Source organism: Eleutherodactylus coqui, chromosome 2 (assembly GCF_035609145.1).
Source record: "Eleutherodactylus coqui strain aEleCoq1 chromosome 2, aEleCoq1.hap1, whole genome shotgun sequence".
NCBI classification, from domain to species: Eukaryota; Metazoa; Chordata; class Amphibia; order Anura; family Eleutherodactylidae; genus Eleutherodactylus; species Eleutherodactylus coqui.
Genome location: NC_089838.1, coordinates 109092317 through 109100168, shown reverse-complemented (window position 1 = coordinate 109100168; position 7852 = coordinate 109092317). Strand labels below are relative to the sequence as shown.

Sequence of the window (7852 nt, the reverse complement as noted above, 5' to 3'; positions counted from 1 at the left end):
GATCTCTTAAAAGGAAATATAAAGTGGTGATACGTGACAGGTAATTATGAGAGGCTAAATATTTAAACAACAGGGTGATCTAGAAAACTCTGGGTGAATGAAAAACAATACAATGGTTGGGTTTATTTTGTAACTTTGGGATGTTTGAGTTTGCCTAAATTGGAAAAACATTTCACAACCCTAAGGTCATGTTTAATTTCAATGACATATTGACAAATGCATTATTTTAAGGTATAAATACTACTGTTTTAGAGGTAGTTTAATAAATCTCCAGCTAATCTCATAGCATCTACACAACTGACTAAAGAGCCATTTTTATTGTCTCCCATCATGAAGGCTGCAATAGCTTTTCTTTTTGTGGCTCTAAACTGCTACATTGGTAAGCTTGTATATTGCTGCTAATAAATGTAATGCTGTAAATCTATTAGAATCAGAATATTATTAGGGACTACTAAATTACTGAATGTCTAAATTTACTGAATTACTAAGATTTACTGTCCAAAACTGTATCAAAGGCAGAGATACATTGAAATGCATAGACCTACTTTATCTGAAGGTGGTAATGAATGACAAATTATTTCTTTCTTTTCATATAGTGCATTGCAATGTCTTTGGAAAAAGAGGCTCTATTGCTAGTGGTGGAGCTCAGCAAGGTATTGGACATTTATTATAAACTTCTTTATTTTAACCTTTAAAGTAATGTCTGGCAACATTAGATTCAAGCACATTATTTTTAATTGACTTATTAGCATGCAAGTATAGTTTTTGATTTATGTAATCCACTTTGATGTTTTCATTTGCTTCCTGTCTGACTTTTAATATTGCAGTTGTGCGGATTAATCTATCATCCCAGAGAGGTGGTTTAAATGTTACTTAAGCTAAAAAATTTAAATGCATAATTTCCACACCTTTAACACCTTTATAGAGTAATAGGTAATACTTTTAGGATATATTCACCCTTGAACACCATTTCGCAATTTATGTATACTATAGATATATTTGACATAAAAGTTGAATAACTTTGTATATATATTTATTACTTACTGTTTTTGAGCTTAAGATTGTATGAAGCTTTTTAAATATGTAACAACTACTCACCTGGATGACCTCCGCCAGTAGTAGTATACCCATTTTTCACACACTCTGTACAGTATTTGACAAAAAAGAAATATTTTAAATAATCTGTCTTCTTTTACCTTTTTCGAACAGAGTGGGTTAATATCTAAATTATATTGCATCTATACATTTAATAGGAATATTCACAATTAGAGATGACTGATCATACTTGTTAAGGGCAGATACTTGAGCGAGTATCGTCCTTTTCAAGTACCTGCTTGCTCACCAGAAAAGATTTGGGTGCCGGCGGGGGTGGGGGAAGGGGAGAGAGAGAGATCTCCCCTCCGTTCCCCTCCGCTCTCCCCCGCCAACCCCCGCTGGCACCCGAATCTTTTCTGACGAGCAAGCAGGTACTCAAAAAAGATGATACTCGCTCGAGTATCTGCCCTTAACGAGTATGCTCACTCATTTCTAAATGTGAACATTCCTATTGAATGTATAGATGCAATTTAATCTAGATATTAACCCACTCTGTTTGAAAAAGGTAAAAGAAAACAGATTATTTAAAGTATATATTTTTTTTGTCAAATACTGTACAGAGTTTGTGAAAAATGGGTATACTACTACTGGCGGAGGTCATCCAGGTGAGTAGTTGTTACATATTTAAAAAGCTTCCCTTTATGAAAAAAAATAATTCTTGTCATGATTAACATTTGTTTTAAATACAAATATGGGGACAGCAGAATGTCTTTTCAACATTTAAAATAATAGCTGTCAAATAACATAATTATTACTCAATTTATGATCATAGTAGTATTGTGAGTATCTTGACTGATGCTGTATAATCCAGTTTGATCTAATTTAACATTTTAGATTGCTTAAGGCCCATTTACATGTAATGATCACAGTGTGAATGTGAAAAAATTGCTCACTTGTCGTTCGCGGTTGTTTAGGCTGACTTTTCAGTCAACTTAAAAAAACTTGTTGGCTAGCCGGTTTCTCATCTTGTGTAAGTGCTACCCAATCAGCGCTTCACGTAGGAGGTGAAGCGCTGAGGGAGCAGAGGATGAAAAACCTCTGAGCCAGCGGCAAGTCTTTCTTTGTAAATGCTCTGCGCTGACAACTTTAGTGATGCAATCATTTAAAAGACTATTGGCCTGTGTAAAAGGGCCATTACTCCTAATTCCTGATATTGCAATTGCACAGGTATACCCACCATCCCAAAGGACTGCCTTGAAAAGTTGATTAAGGTAAGACAGCAAGATCTATCTATCTATCTATCTATCTATCTATCTATCTATCTATCTATCTATCTATCTATCTATCTATCTATGACACCTTTGGGAGTTATGACAGATATGTTGATTTATGGTATGTTCGACTTTGAGAAATATTTTACAGTTTAAATATACTGTAGATAAATTATACATAAAAAGCTGAATAACTATAAACATTGACTGCATATCTTTAACTGCTTCTGGACTACAGTCTGTGTTATATCTTAGAACTATAAAACTGAAAATTTTGCTGGTTTACATTGGACATGGACAAACCCGCAAAGCTTATAAAATGCAGGAGAACAGTTAACTTTTCAAACATATTACTGTACAGTTTTTGGTGCAAATTTGACACTTCCCAGAATAAATCATTAGGTAAAGCTCTAAGAAGACACTGTATAGAAAAAAAATTGTGCGATTTCAGCTCTAAAACTTGCAAAATTATGAATGCACCTCTGTAATCTGAGCTCTCAGTGCAACTCAGTGGCTTCATCTTAAGCTACTTTCAAATGATCATCTTTTAACCCCTTCATGACATGGCCTATTTTGGCGTTGAGGACCAAGCGATTTTTTGGTATTTTTCCATCTCCATTTTTCAAAAGCCATAACTTTTTTATTTTTTCGTGGACGCGGCCGTATAAGGGCTTGTTTTTTGCGTGGCGAACTGTAGTTTTTATCGATGCCAATTTTGGGTACATAGACTATATTGTAAAATTTAAATATTTTTTTTAATGATAGCAGAGAGAGAAAACGCATCAATTCTGCCATAGATTTTTTTTTTTTTTTTTTACACCGTTAATCATGCAGCATAAATGAGACTTTCCATTTTTTCTGCAGACCGGTACGGTTACAACGATAACAAAATTCTAACATTTTTTTTAGGTTTTCCCACTTTTCTGCAATAAAAACCCTTTTTTTTGGAAATCTTTTTTCTATTCTAAATTGCTGCATTCAAAGTCACGTAACTTTTATTTTTTGATGTACAGAGCTCTATGAGGGCTTATTTTTTGCGAGACGAGCTGTAGATTTTATTGGTACCATTTTGGCGTACATACGACTTTTTTGATCACTTTTATTGCGTTTTTAGTGAGGCAAAATGCTAAAAATGAGCATTTTGCCTCACTTTTTTAGCTTTTTTTTTAGCGTTTTTTTCGGTGCACAGTCAAAAGCATGTGCAACTTATTGTACGCATCGTTACGGATGTGACAATACCAAATATGTGGGGTTTTATTTTTTTTTTACCTTTTTTTATGCTAATCTGAGAAAAAGCATAAAAAATGGTTTTTTTACTCTTTTTTTTTTACATTTTTTAAATTCATTTTTTAAATCTTTCTTTTTTTTACACTGTTTGTGTCCCTCTGAGGGACTTTAATCACTGCCCTGATGATCGCTGTCATGAGGCATGGCAGAGCTACTGCTCTCCCATGCCTAATCGCTCATACAGCGATCTCAGGCATAGGCAATATAGGACGCCAGTGTCTGGCGTCCTGTTGCCATGGTGACAGGCCGGGCTCTCGCGATGACATCGCGAGTTCCGGCCGGAGACACAGAGGGAGCCGCGCTCCCGCTATGAACTCTTTCCCTGCCGCGATCTACTTAGATCGCGGCAGGGAAGGGGTTAACAGTGGCGGGCGCATCTCTGATGTCCCCCCGCTGCTGCAGCGAGACGCCGGCTGTGACTGACAGACGGCTCCCGCTGCGGGATAGCGCTGGATCACATATGATCCAGCGCTATCTCCAGGACGTAAGTTTACGCCCTGTTGCGGGAAGTACACCGCTCCCAGGACGTAAACTTACGCCCTGCAGCGGGAATGGGTTAATGCTGTATTTAGTGGACTGTAATACAAAGCTATTGTAAGTCTATGCATCTATTCACATGTCTCTATTTTTCACAGCCACGTTTCAAAAACTCAGCACGACCTACTTTTGTCCATTTTTGCATTCATATCTGTTATTTTCTATTGGACAAATATTAATCTGTATTTGCCAAGTAGAAAGTCAAAAAATGATAGCAAATACAGAGGCAAATACAAATCAAATACTGATGACTAGTGACACAAATCAGAACCAAGCTTTTAGCAGAGTTCTACTGGTTTGGTTTGCTCAACTCTAGTGCTGAACAGTGGTGTATAACACTGCCTAAGAACCATAAAATCCATGTATAGCTATCTCAGAGTGTTATGCCTCTTAGACAGTGTTCTACAACAGTTTTGGTGAACATACCATTCAGTTCAACCTAATTACATCTGAACAAAACTTTACAAACGTTCAGCGAATGGGCTGATCCAAACTTTGCAAAAGTTTGTTCATCCCTACTGATGACATCCAATTGTAATGTCATCTGTAACACATGTGTACTACAGATCCGTATAACAGATGTGTGAAAATATGCTTGTCTGAAACTGGCCTTGAAGAGATTTTAAAAGTTATGAAAGAATAGATTTGATTCAGGTGATACACTAAGAGAAATTTAACAAAACTGACGACTAAGTCTATAAAAACTAATTAAATTAGAGAAGAGAAGAATAGGACTTTAAGTACTGGGATAATAGTCATGCTGTTAATACTTGTAGGTAGTCTCATAAATAAGATTCATTTTTGATCTAAGAAATAATAATTTTATATTTTTCTCATGTACCTATTTATTCTAATTTCTAAAATGTTAAATTGAAAATATATTTGTTCTATAAACATAGTTAAAATATATCGCAGCTTAATAACCTAATATTATATAACACATTGGACAATTTTTTTGGTAGAATTTGATCAGTTAATGATCAGTGTTATCAACAGGTTGATGTTCCAGAAGCGCTTGTGAAACTCCAAGAATTGCTCTGCATGTTCATGAAAGGAAAGGTATGTATGCATATAAATAATTACTCCATGCTATTTTTTTAATTAAGCATTTAAAAATAGGGTAATAGTGACAGATATTTTAACAATGTGAAAACATTTTTTTTCTTTAATGTAGTATTCACATTGTGTTATTTACTATCAATACATAGTATGAGCTGCAATCACTTTTGAGTGTGTATGTTTCATGATCAAATGATCAGAGAAATTGAACATTCAATTGGGAAACTTGTGTAAAATGTATCAGCTGTTCAATCTCTCTATACATAAAACTATACAAACTCAAAAAGACTGTAGTTTGCATGCAGTTCTAATGTGTAAGAAAGTAAAACACTCCGCTTATTAAAACGGTTATTATCCATCTATATAAAATGTATTGATATACAAAATCTGGAAAACCAAATTTTCAAATATATTATTCAAATTTAGAATTCCCTTCAAAAGTGAAAAACCGTTAGAAATGTGTAAGGGAATAAAGATAAGTATTTTTAATTTTACAGAAAGATCATAATGAGGAACTATACAGGGCGTTCCTAGAGAAGGTGCACGTGGCAGTGGTAAATATTTAAACTTTATATGGAGATTTTCTTTATAATTTGTTAATGCAATATAATATCTAAAACAATTGAATTCATGCAGAATAGTCCACTTGTTACTAGGAACTGAAATACGAAATTCTGTTCAGATTGATGATAAAAGTATAATGATGAATGTGTAATGTCTTTTTCCTGGTCAGTGATAAATAACATATTAAAACTAGTTAGTGCTCAAAAAAGCTGGTCATACATATAAATGTTGTAAAATATCACTTTATTATGAACAATTGCACTTCTATATTATATTGTATTACAAACTTCACTTTATATCTTAGATGGATGCAGGTTGTACAGTAGATGAAATCCTGAGCGCTAAAGACTTCCTGGTAATTATATTACAAACTGTTACAACCTAATTGTATATCTAAGCTTAAAAGACAGTCTTGTATTTAAATGCTTTATTGGTTTTTTAGGAAAATGTTGGAGACAATGTTGGAGAGGTAGCTGAAGATATTGGGATAAAAATTCTGCAATTAGTAGTAAGTGTTCTTTAGTTGACATTCTAATTGACATTCTAATTCTAACGTTCTTCTCTCTACTCCTGGAGCAGCTGCACTTCTCCAAGCGCAGCTGCTCCAGTGAACGGGCAATGTTTCATGCGCTGTGCATATGAAACATTACCCATTCACGTTTTTTCAGCACATGCGGGCAGCACATTTGTTTGCGCTCAAAAAAACGCTTGTCTTACTGTTTTTGTGCCTCACATAATAAAAAAGTTTGATTCTTTCTTGGTGGAAAAGGGCTACAACTTTAAATGTGACATAGTACAGAAAGATGTGCAAAAATGTTGGCACAAAATTTTGGCCTAAAGTACGGCAATCAGACTGTCTAGACTAAGTTTACACTGTCTAAATATTCGGCCAGAATAGTAAATCTACCCAACTATTTTTAATACAGAATAGGAAGCTACTAAGTAAAAAAAGGAAAGAATGAGAAAATGTCACGGAGTCAACTGCACACTGGGCCCTCAGATGTACAAATCAATATAGAAAATGAATTTTAAAAGTCTCTTGATTCATAATTATGTAACTTTTCATTATAAAGCATATAAACCTTGTGCTATACTGTACGTCTAAATATTCTACCACTGAATTTTAGGAGGACTTGGGAGTAAGCGAATCGGTCCTGAACTGTTTCTGTAGTGCGCTGGTAAGATGATAAATTCTAAAGAAATATTCTTTGTCAGCTAATTCATTAGCCAATTAATAATTGCAATCCTGTATCTTACACATTTTATAGGGAGAAACACTGAAAAGCTTGAGCGAATCACTGGTAAGATTCATCTAGTCATCTCTTGTTAATGTTTATATGTATAAATTTAGAAAGTATTTTAATTGTGGAAACACAGTAAAAATAGAAATCTAATTTCATTTAGGGCAGTATATTCAGCAGGTATTTCCAGCAAAAGATTTAAAAATTTGTTTAGTAGTTTGCTTAATTAATAAAACTTTTTGTAAACTAAAACAGTTGGTACGCCATGACATTATACCATCATAAGCTGTTATTATTCAATTAGATTTTCGAGCATTCATGAATCATTGAACTTGTTTCTAGTCTTCTATACCATGCTTACATCTCTCTTTGAACATTGATATTTCCATTAGTCGGGCTCGAACGGGGCAACTAATGTTCTGAAACCAGTACCCCTCTTGGGCTGAGGAAAAAAATTCCAATGTGAGTTATGCATTTGTTTTTTTCAATATATAGTGTATTAATATACAATGATTTAACTTATTGTACAATAACAAATATAAGCAATAACATTCTGCAGCACTGACAAACTTTATGTTAGTTTTAATAAATAATAATACAGCTTTATTCACTTGGTAGTCCCCATTGAACCATACCATGTAGCTGCAGGCACACCAGTCACTGTATGGAACCACCATATTACAGAGATATTTCCTGAAAAATGTTATACTTGCAGAGGATAACATCTCCACAAGTATAAGAGTAAAGTTGAGTTCTCTGAAGTCATGGTGATATCTTTCAGTGATATACAGCAAGTTTGCTGCGGTTCAGCTCTTCATAATATGAAAGCAATAGTTATAGTAGCACTCTAGCCAAAAC

The 7852-nt window shown here is 34.3% G+C and overlaps 2 long non-coding RNA genes across 2 annotated transcripts; both read left to right on the top strand.

Moving 5' to 3' along the window:
• Positions 1-274: 274 nt before the first annotated feature.
• LOC136610614 (uncharacterized) lies at positions 275-2308 on the top strand. Its single transcript, XR_010790126.1, has 3 exons — positions 275-379; positions 597-653; positions 2263-2308. It is a non-coding gene; the product is annotated as an uncharacterized lncRNA (long non-coding RNA).
• A 3886-nt stretch (positions 2309-6194) lies between these two features.
• Positions 6195-7436, top strand: LOC136610613 (uncharacterized). The gene is made up of 4 exons (XR_010790125.1): positions 6195-6261; positions 6881-6931; positions 7022-7054; positions 7387-7436. It is a non-coding gene; the product is annotated as an uncharacterized lncRNA (long non-coding RNA).
• Positions 7437-7852: the final 416 nt, after the last annotated feature.